An 11030-nucleotide genomic window follows, 5' to 3' on the forward strand; every position below is an offset into this window, starting at 1 on the left:
TTTGAAACAAGGGGTTTCTAGAAATAAAATTCAGAATGTTTGTGACCTCTAATGTTAGCATGCAGGGTTGTTATTATGTTGTTATGCTCCATCATTACTTGTGTGATACTCACATTCCTTTGCATATATCAACTGTTACATCATCATAATAAAAGGGAAATCACCTGGCCAGGCTCTTCTGAGAACATAGGAGCAAGATTCTTCCAGTTACTCTTGATTCTGCCTGTGCTCACAGACTTGCCAACATCCAGTGTTAGAGCTGGAAGGCCCAGCGAGATCATCCAGGCCCGTCACTAAAGTGTACATATTAGGAGCCTGAGACCAGTGACCATAGGCGACTGTTCTGCCATCACCTGTCAGAGGCGGGAGTCAAATCCAGTTATTCTGACACTTCTTCCCTTGGGCCAGGTTCCCAGACCACGCCCTTCGGTCTGATGAATAATAAAAAGAAAACTCCAACCTTTATTTTCATCTCCAAAGCCTGGCTCAAGGCCCAACAATTTGTTGGCCTTCAAAATGTTTGTTAACTGTATGTTATGGAATTCTTGATGGATTGTCCACAAGGTGTCTCCAAAGTGGGAAAAAGTAATTTTTTTCTCCTGGTTCAATGGCTTCAAACAAACAAAAAAAGATTCCTGGAAGCAAAACAGAAGAATCTATCCGTCATGTCATTAATGGGCATTCCCAGAACTGGTGTGTGGGGGGTGGGGGGGAATGTGGGAGGAGAGATCCAAGAGAAGGGCGGGCAGAGATCTCTGCAGAGACCACAGATGCACTTCCCAGCAGGCCAGCCTCGCGTGACTGACTTCTTTAGCTCAAGGTATAGAATTCAGAAGGAAGGAGCCAAACCCTGGGAATGTGTTTTTGTTGCCTCCGAGGCGAGGAGTTGCCAGGGTCTGTGGTTTGGCTGTGGGATGAGCAATGGAAGCCTTTTCTCTTCCATTATATCTGCATAACAGGCTGGCTGAGCCCACGTGTGTTAGTAAGTTCCTGGCAAGGCAAGTGGTTTCCGTCTTACTTCACTGCTGGCTTCCCTGAACCTCAGGTTTCCCAAGTCCCTCGTGCTTCGAGGTGAAAGTCCCCTCAGGTATCATCATTCTTGGTTCCCCCAGACCTTCCCTGTCACCAGAAGGCTGGGCCCAGGCCCTCATCTGTGGGGAATCTGTGGCCAGCCTCCTTCTGCATCTCTTGCTGGATGATTGCTCAGCAAAGGCTCTGAGAGCAGAGCTGTGGTCCTGGCCTTGGATGATGCTCAGGCCCAAGGCCTCTCAGGGGGCCCAAGTGTTCCAGCTGCATCTGCCAGTGGCCACGTCTCTGATCTACTGCAACACCTTCCGGAGGGACTGTGTTGACAGACCAAGACTCTCATCCAGAAATACAATACATCTCCCCCTTTACCCAAATCTTTTACATCCATCAATAAAGTTTGTTTTCTTCACCAAATCCTATGCATTTCCCAGTAACTATATTTGTAGGTATATTCTCTTTGAGTTGACCATGGCCAGCAATCTAAAAAGGCGCTGAGATAAGATCTGAAAACAGCCTAAGTGCCCATCAGCAGATGAGTGGATAAAAAAAAAGCTGTGGTACATTTACACCATGGAATACTATGCAGCTGTATAAAAGAGGAATCTCTTACCCTTTGAGACAACATATCAGGGGCCTGGCGGTTATTATGCTAAGTGAAATAAGCCAGTCAGAGAAAAATAAGTATCACATGATCTCACTTAAATGTGGAATCTAATAAATAATATAAACTGATGAACAAAATAGATCCAGAGACATAAAAGCATGCAAGAGACTGACGAATCTCAGAAGGAAGGGGTGGGAGGAGAAGAGAGTAACCAACCAAGAACTTATGTACATAGATGCACACCCATGGACACAGACAATAGTGTGGGAGTGGGGAGGAAAGGGGGAATGCAGGGAGGACATCTTTAATACTTTCAACAATAAAGATAAATTTAAAATAAATAAAATAAAAAAGCACCAAGATGCCTGCTGGCTGCTGGGAGTTCTAACGAGGACCTTGGTCAGGATGGCGCCATCTGTTTTCTCTAAACAAACCACTTCTCTCCCGTGGGAAAACACCACTGTCCTGCAGGTTATGTGAAGGCCAGCTGCTCATTAGCAATTTCTGGTCTGTACAGGTCTTCCCCAAGGGTCTGTAGAGAGGGCGCTGCTCACCACAGTGGAAGCCTGGACATGGTCCCCCACCTACAGTAATGCCAGGAGCAGGTGTGGCCTCCTCGGCTGGTCACCGTACGTGGCCAAGGCTGCCTGACTTACTACACATAGAAGGGCTGTGGGCAGATGACAGGAAATGCTTTCCCCTCAGCTGAGTTCACTGGGTGCCTGTTTTGAGGAACATGAGCTTCAGCCACAGGTATATATGGGTGATGTGTGTATTTCTTGCTAATGTGGGGTTTTAATTTCCAGCACACTTGGGTTTCAACTTCTGCACCTGGTTTTTCACATCACTGGTCCCAATGATTCAGTAAAACCTAACTCATGAGATTGTGGTGAGGCACAGATGACTTGGCCAAGAGCTGTGCAAATGAGAGGAATCACAATTGTACCCGAAGACTAATAATAAATGTACCGTCGGAGGAACCAAGATGGCAGCATAGGTAAACGCCCGTACTTGCCGCCTCCCACAACCACATCAAAATCACAACTAAAATACAGAACAACCATCATCCCGAACCGCCAGAAAGCTGGCTGAATGGAAGTCCTACAACTAGAGAAGTAAATAAGAAAGCACACTGAGACTGGTAGGAGGTGCGGAGGCGTGGAACGGGCTGGTCAGCACGCACGTGGGCCGATTTTTTTAATCGGGAGGAAGAGTGTCTCTGTGGAGGCCCCTCAGAGGAGCAAGGGGTCCCAGCCCCACACCAGACCCCCCAGCCAGGGTTCCAGAGCTGGGAAGAGAAGTCCCCATAACTACGGGCTGTAAAAACCAGTGTGGATTGGGGCTCAGTGACACAGAGGCTGCTGGAGACCCAGCTGTTCCTCTTAAAAGGCTGGTGTATGAACTGAACTTACAACGTCCCACTTCCTCTGAGCTCCAGGCTTCCTGGTTCAATGGCTTCAAACAAACAAACAAACAAAAAACAAACAAAAGGGCAAGGCTCTGGGAGACACAGACACATACCAGGAGGAACTGGATTCTCTGGCATCGGGGCAGGAACTCAGGGGCAGCTTTCTCCCAGATGGAGGTGCTCGCAGAGATCATTGTTCCCATGCTGGGACCTCCCTGCTCACAGGGCTGAGGGGCAGCCATTTCTGTTTGCTCCGCCCTGGTGATTCCCTAAGACCCCACCTCATCCAATTTACAACCTCACCCAAGCTGTGTGCAGCAGCTTTTGCATATGAATGGCCTGTCCTTACTCAGGCTAAAATCAGACAAGTTGCAGTTGGGTCAGGAAGCCCCGAACCTATTAATAAAAGGCCCAAGACCCAGCACCAGCAGCAGCCTGCCTTGCTTCACAGCTGGGTCTCATCTGGGCACTTCCAAACCCAATACAAAGAGGAGGAATCTTCAGATCTTTCTGTAGCTCCTGCTGGGTGGCCCCAGGCAGTGGCTGACTTTACACCTTCCTGGAGACCCAAGAGTCAGTGTACCCAGTGGTCAGTGTGAGACCACACCAGATTACAACTCTACACATTCATAAGAGACACACTCAAGAGTGTGTCTAGAGTTCAAAACCACAGTTATAAGGTTACTCAGTGAGAGTGTGTCTAGAGTTCAAAACCACAGTTATAAGGTTACTCAGTGAGAGTGTGTCTAGAGTTCAAAACCACAGTTATAAGGTTACTCAGTGAGCACCAAAGCCCCACTGAAGCAAGTCCTACTCCACAAGGGTGTCTCCTGCTCAGCAGCTCTCCCACTGTAGTCTCAGCTGGTCCCCACAGCCAATTGGCCTGCAGGTCAATACCTCCCAGTGACACCAACAGCAATCAATCTCAACTACAACAAAACTGTGCTCACAGCCCACAAAGGGGTGCACTTAGAGGGCCCAGCTCAGGTGACTGGGGAGGCTAAGCCACTGGGCCCTACAGGATACCTACTACACAAGGCCACTCTATCAACTCAAGGAAACATAGCAGCTCTACCCAATACATAGAAACAAACACAGGGAAGCAGCCAAAATGCGGAGACAAAGAAACATGTCACAAATGAAAGAATTGGAAGAAAACAAACTATTGGATATAGAGTTCAAAACCACAGTTATAAGGTTATTCAAGAATCTTCCAGAAACCTCCAAGAGACTTAGTGAGACTTTTAAGGATAATGCGCCGCCCCCCCCCCCAAAAAAAATGGAAAAGTACCAGCCAGAAATTAAGCAGACACTGACTGAAATAAAGAATAATATACAGGGATTCAACAGTAGAGTAGAGAATTTCGAGAATCAAATCAATGATTTGAAATATGAGAAAGCAAAAAACACCCAACCGGAAGAGCAAAAAGAAATAAAAATCCAAAAATATGAAGATAGTATAAGGAGCCTTCAGGACAACTTCAAGCGTACCAACATTCGCATTATGGGGATACCAGAAGAAGAGAGAGAGCATGATATTGAAAACATATTTGAAGAAATAATGACCGAAAACTTCCCCCACCTAGTGAAAGAAATAGACTTACAAGTCCAGGAAGCACAGAGTCCCAAACAAGAGGAACCCAAAGAGGACCACACCAAGACACATCATAATTAAAATGACAAGAGCAAAAGACAAAGAAAGAATCTTAAAAGCAGCAAGAGAAAAACAGTTAGTTACCTACAAGGGAATGCCCATACAACTGTCAGCAGATTTCTCAACAGAAACTATGCAGTCCAGAAGGGAGTGGCAAGAAATATTCAAAGTAATAAATAGCAGGGACCTGCAACCAAGATTACTCTACCCAGCAAATCTATCATTTAGAATTGAGCTTCACAGACAGATAAGAAAAAGCTAAAGGAATTCATTACCACCAAACCAGTATTATATGAAATGTTGAAGGGTATTCTTTAAGAAGAAGAAGAGGAAGAAAAAAAGATAAAAAATACAAACAACAAAATGGCAACAAATATACACCTATTAACAATTGAATCTAAAAATCAAAATAAACAAATAAGAAATCTAATGAGCAAAATAAACTGGTGAATAAAATAGAATCAGAGGCATGGAAATGGAATAGACTGATGATTCTCAAAGGGAAGAAGGAAGGGGGCAGGAAGAGATTAAACAAAGATCTTATATGTATATATGCATTACCTATGGACACAGACAACAGGGTGATGAAGGCCTGGGGTAAGGCGGGAACTGGGTGGAGGGGGGCAATGAGGGAAAAAAGTGGGACATCTCAACAATAAAGATTTAAAATAATAATAATAAGTGTTCCATCAATGCCTTATTTCAAGATGACAATTAATTATATAGTGCTTACCTGCAGGTAGAATATGAGATATTCTGACAGCACCAGAAAATGGTGACAACAAAAATAATAATAATACTAGTTCATGTTTATTAATCATATACTTCATGCCAGGCACTTTGCTGAGGCCTTCAGGTAAAGTTTCTCATTTAATCTTCAGGCAGGTAATATTATTCATCCATTGTTACCAAGCTTTAGTGACCTTTGCCAAGGTCAAATAGCTTCTAAGTGGCAGAGCTGGGATCCAAACGCAAAGTACAAAAGACTTGAGCCTTGCTCCCAAGAAGCTTCCAGACTATCAAGAAAAATAAAACATATTTACAAACAAGACAGTCACAGAAAAAAATAAATCCAATTCACAATCTTAAATATAAAGTAATAGAAGGTATATCATGGATTATAATTTTTAGCATGGATTAAAATTTTTACTGAATTATTCAGAAATGGAAGTACCTTGCAAATTAATAGACATTCATATTCAAGTAGTAGTATTCTGACTTTTCACTTATTCGATTTAGGTGCAATTTGAGAACGACACATTTTTGCTCGTCTTTTAAATTTTTCCTCCCTCAGCACAGATCCATGATAAATAAGTGTGTGTGGTAGAAATATTTAATATACGGCACACATTGAATAATATCCTGAGAGTATATTTATAAGGCAAGATTTATGAAAGACAATCTTTAGTTAATAGACCACATGCCTCCAAATGTTGGCTGCTTACACCTGAATTTCTCAAATAGGGGAGCTACAGATTGATCTCAAATTCTGCAGAAAATGCTTACATTTTGTTCCTGGTATGATGACAACCCAAAGGAAACTAAGCAAGCACGTCCTGGATTAGCCAGACGACTGTTGTTTACGCTCTGAAAGCATTCGTACGTGAAAAGTGTCATATGAAAAGTATAAGGAAAGTCGATGGTGAGCCAAGATGAATGGCAGGAGTCATGTTAATATTAAATTTTAACTTTACTTAGAACATTAAAAAGTAAACGAAAGAGAAACATTATGACAAATCGAGAGAGAGAGACCATAGTAGAAAGGGGAAAACCTTCTAATTGTAAGACTTTTAATAGCACTTTGCCCCTGATTTTTGAACAAGGGCCTTGCATTTCCCTTTTGCACTGGGCCTGATAAATTCGGTAGCCAGCTCTACCCAGGAGGTTAACACGGCAAAGACCTTAAAGATTATCTATCTCAATCCCTTCATCAGACGAGGAAGATGAGGCCCAGAGAACTGGCAACTTATTTAGAAAATTAAGAAGGAAGAACAGGATGGAAGGAACTCCCTCCATCTTCACACCTTGATTAGTGAACTGGGGTCTCACTGAAACACGCTAAATCCACAGGGATGCGCACCTGTCCAACCTGTCCCTGCCCAGTTCTCTGGCATTCACGCCCTCCCGGGGTTCCTAGAGCCAGCCTTGTCTCCAGGGTTCAGGGCAGTAGAGCCCAAATCCCAGCATTATATGCAGCTGCTGCGTATTTTGGCCCCATTCCCACCATCCTGGATTCCCCCACTAGGCATCACTCCCACACACTCAACAGCCAGACAAGGTCCTACATCACCACTGGGTGTCGGGGGACTTTCAGCAGATGTGTGTTCTATTCTTGAGAGCATTTGGCTTCTAGTAAGTCTCAAAGCCTTCAAATGTCTGGGACATGAGTTGTTCAAAGTGGGGTTTCGGGGGGAACAGAGAGGATTTGCCTCCTTGGGACAAATTTCTTCCTTCCTATGACAATATAGAAAGGGGAAAGAAGAAGATGCTAGAACTGAAGTAGGAAAGCTGTGAGGTCTTTTCCGACTGCTCTGCTAAAATCCTTGCTGTGAAGCTTAGAAATGTATATTTGAAAAGATTTACCTTTTTGCCCTGGCCAGTGTTGCTCAGTGGTATTGCCCACTGAATGCTCATGGGTTTGATTCCCAGTCAAGGGCACGTATCTGGGTTGCAGGTTTGATCCCTGGCCCTAGTCGGGGCATGTGCAGGAGGCAACCAATCAATGTGTCTTCCTCACATCGATGTTTCTCTCTCTCCCCGCTTCCTCCTTCCCTTCCATTCTCCCTTTAAAAAACAAAAAACAAACAAAAAAAAAAACCAATGGAAAAAATATCCTCCGGGTGAGAATTAACAAAAGAAAAAAAACAAAAAGAAAGATTTAACCTTTTTTTTTTTTTACTGAGGCAAGTGATTGAATAACACAGATAACAAGTCTTTTTATCAGCTGTCGTGTCATCTAGTATTCTAGCCAGCACCCCACCCCCACCCCAACACACACACACACACACACACACACACACACACACACAGAGTTGGTTTTTTTCCCACTTCTTGGGGGAATAAGAAGAAAATGGACACTTTTTTCAAATTGCAGTGAGATCATTTTACCCTCCCCTGCAGTCCTAGAGCCCGAAGTACTCCCCAAACACAGCCGGCAGTGTCAGAAAGGACACCATGTACCACGGCAGGATTCTGAACTCCACCCTGCCTTCCCTCCAACTGCATTAAAATCCTAGAGCAGCGATTGTCAACCTTTTTCATCTCACGGCATACATAAACTAGTTGCTAAAATTCTGGGGCACACCAAAAAATACAATTTTTGCCCATCTGACTGAAAAATACATATAATTTTGATTCATTCACAGCAGACAGCTATGCTCTTTTATTTTTTTTTAATCTGTATTGTTGAGAGTATTACAGATATCCCCTTTATTTTCCCCCGTTACCCCCTGCCACCCGGTTCCCACCCCACCCCAGGCCTTCACCCCCCTATCTATTGTCTGTGTCCATACGTTATGCATATATGCATGTAAGTTCTTTGGTTAATCTCTCCCTGCCCTCCCGCCCCTTCCCTCTGAGATTCCTCATGTCGGATGTTCCCATGCCCCTGGTTCTAGTTTATTCATCCATTTATTTTGTTCATTAGATTCCTTGTTCATTTATTTTGATTTTTAGATTCAATTATTGGTGGACATGTATTTATTATGTTGGCTGTTGTCATTTTTTTATTTGACAACCTAAGGAGGAGGGCGGGAGGTCAATGGCCCCGACTGAATAGTCAGGTGTTGCATGTTTGAAGAATTCTTGTGGCACACTGGTTGAAAATCGCTGCCCTAGAAAAACATTTCCTTTGAATAATATGTTTTCTGGGACCTCTTTGTGCTGCCTGAAAAGTACTTCCTTTTTAATGAAACCGTTTGGGCACAGGCCACAGCAGCTGGGGAGTGGCGAAGGGAACTGGGACTGTGGTCGCACCCTGGACACCACCACACCCTCCCCCAGCTTTCAGGCTGCTCGAGCTTTCGTGGAGAAAGTCTTTTCCAAGGACTTTCCAGCCACAAGCTTTACACACACACACACACACACACACACACACACACACACACACACACACACAGTCTGGCTTTCGTATCAGGCGCTCCACCTCCTGACCCTCTGGCCCTGCAGGGACCCCACTCCTCACAGTCAGCCCTCCCAACAGAAGCTTGGAGTTGGTGGAGTCTGTCTCTCCACTGGCTCCTGGTGCTGGACCTGTGGTCTCTCTCTTATTTCCCGAGATTTCTTGCAAGGACTCAGACTTGGGTCCTCCTGCCCAGCTCTCCTCCTGCTCTTGCATGAACCAGTTCAAGGCACCTGGCCACCCAGGGCCTCCTGGTCACTCGCAGACCATCCTGGGGCGTTGAAGCAAGTTCTGGACGCCAGCACATGTTCTCGCTCTGGACTGGAACGTGGGGACAGCGACTTGTTTTTCGATGCTTCCCCTTCCTACACAAAGGCCTCGTGCAGGGCTGGGATGGAGGCGCACAGTAGGCGTCCAGTAACGGCTGGCTGTACAAATTCAAGGTTTCCCACAGCAAGCGCAGCCTTGTTTGTTAACATGCGGCACAGAAACTCAGTAAACACGTGTGGTGGTGACTCGGACTTTGGAGAAGTGTCTTCCGGCGTGTTCTCAGAACCCTCCCTCCACCACTGCGAAGGCCACAGGCTGGTGGACACACTCAGGAGGTCTGAAACCCCACGTGGCTGCTCTGCCCAGCTGGAGGCCGCTGGGGGCTGTTGTTGAGCTTTGAACAAATCCTGGGATTATTTATAATTGAAAATCAGACTCCAAGAGCCTTCAGATCCACGGAGGAGTTTATTATTCTCCACCCCCACATCCTTTCGCCGTCCCCTCCCCTCGCCCTCTGCCCTGACCGCCTGCCACACTCCCAGCAGGCTCTCTGGCTCTCTCCGGCCTCAGAGCACCTGTGCTTGGCAAGAGGCCGCCTTCCAGGAGTCCAGAATCCCAGACCACCCGCACGCCACACCTGCCCTATGAGTGGGATGGAGCATCAAAGAGTGAGAACGGCCAGCTGAGGGGGAAGCTCCACCCAACTACTAACTCACTCACTCCAGGCTCCTCTCAGCAGGGGCCCGCAGAGAAGGAATGGAGGCCCCTGTGCCTTGGTGGGAGCTCAGTCCTGTTTCCAACCCTCGGGGCCCCCTCCCACCCTGCCTCCTCCACTCTCCTGGCCTGAGCCCTACCCTCCCTCCAGCACAGCATGCTCTTAGGCCTCTAACAGGCACACACTGTGGCCAGGTGACCAAGAAAGAGAAATAACCAAGAACATTAGAGCTGGCTGAAACCGGTTTGGCTCAGTGGATAGAGCGTCGGCCTGCGGACTCAAGGGTCCCAGGTTCGATTCTGGTCAAGGGCATGTACCTTGGTTGCGGGCACATCCCCAGTAGGAGGTGTGCAGGAGGCAGCTGATCGATGTTTCTCTCTCTCATCGATGTTTCTAACTCTCTATCCCTCTCTCTTCCTCTCTGTAAAAAATCAATAAAATATATTTTTTTAAAAAAAAAAAAAAAGAACATTAGAGCTGGAGAGGCTAGAAAAGGCCTTCTCCGTTAGGGAATGGGAAACTCTTTTAGTTGCAGGGCCCTTTCTCCAAAAGGACCTTCCCAGAAAACGCAATGACCAAAACCAGTAAAACCCCAGAGAGAACAGCCCACACTGTGCTCTCCGGTTTTGCTCTTTCTACTGGGCCAAGGTGTTTGCATTCCACTCCCCTTCCTTAGCTGCCTCCCATTCCAGCGGGCCCTGACACCGGAGCCCAGCTGGGGTGTGCCCTCTAGAAATGGTGTTTCTGGAAAGTTGTAGAAGACAGGTGTTCGTCAGACGATTCTTTCTTGCAATTGGTAGAAGCCCAGGGCACACAAGCTTCATTAAAACGGGGCTTCACTGGGAGGCCGCTGGAGCTCTCACACATGTGTCTGGGCTCTCGGTGCCGGGAAGACCTTCTCTCTCTGTCTCTCCCCCCTCCTTACCTCTACTTGGCTTTATTCTCCCTCATAGAGACAGGTTTTCCAGGGGTGATTGAAAACATAGCCTCTGGAACCCTAGAGTCCCATCCATCCTCCCTCCCTCCCTGCGTTGGGAAGCCTTCACCACTCACTCTTCTTAGAACAATCATTGGAAAGGCCTCTGATTGGCCCGCATTCTGTCACGTGCCTATCCCTGAACCAATCACTGTAGCCCTCGAGATGAACACATCCCTGAAACAATGCCCTGACCCTAAAGAATGACCCCCACGAGTTCCACTTCAAGACTTAGAGAGTGGGCTAGGAGAACC

At 46.3% G+C, this 11030-nt stretch overlaps 1 long non-coding RNA gene across 1 annotated transcript; it reads right to left on the reverse strand.

The window, feature by feature from the left end:
• Positions 1-409: 409 nt before the first annotated feature.
• On the reverse strand, positions 410-10839 carry LOC114230287 (uncharacterized). Its single transcript, XR_003616172.2, has 3 exons — positions 10726-10839; positions 5429-5711; positions 410-635 (listed from the first exon to the last, which is right to left on the reverse strand). It is a non-coding gene; the product is annotated as an uncharacterized LOC114230287 (long non-coding RNA).
• Between the last annotated feature and the right edge of the window lie 191 nt (positions 10840-11030).

Source organism: Eptesicus fuscus, chromosome 16, assembly GCF_027574615.1.
Source record: "Eptesicus fuscus isolate TK198812 chromosome 16, DD_ASM_mEF_20220401, whole genome shotgun sequence".
Taxonomy (NCBI): Eukaryota; Metazoa; Chordata; class Mammalia; order Chiroptera; family Vespertilionidae; genus Eptesicus; species Eptesicus fuscus.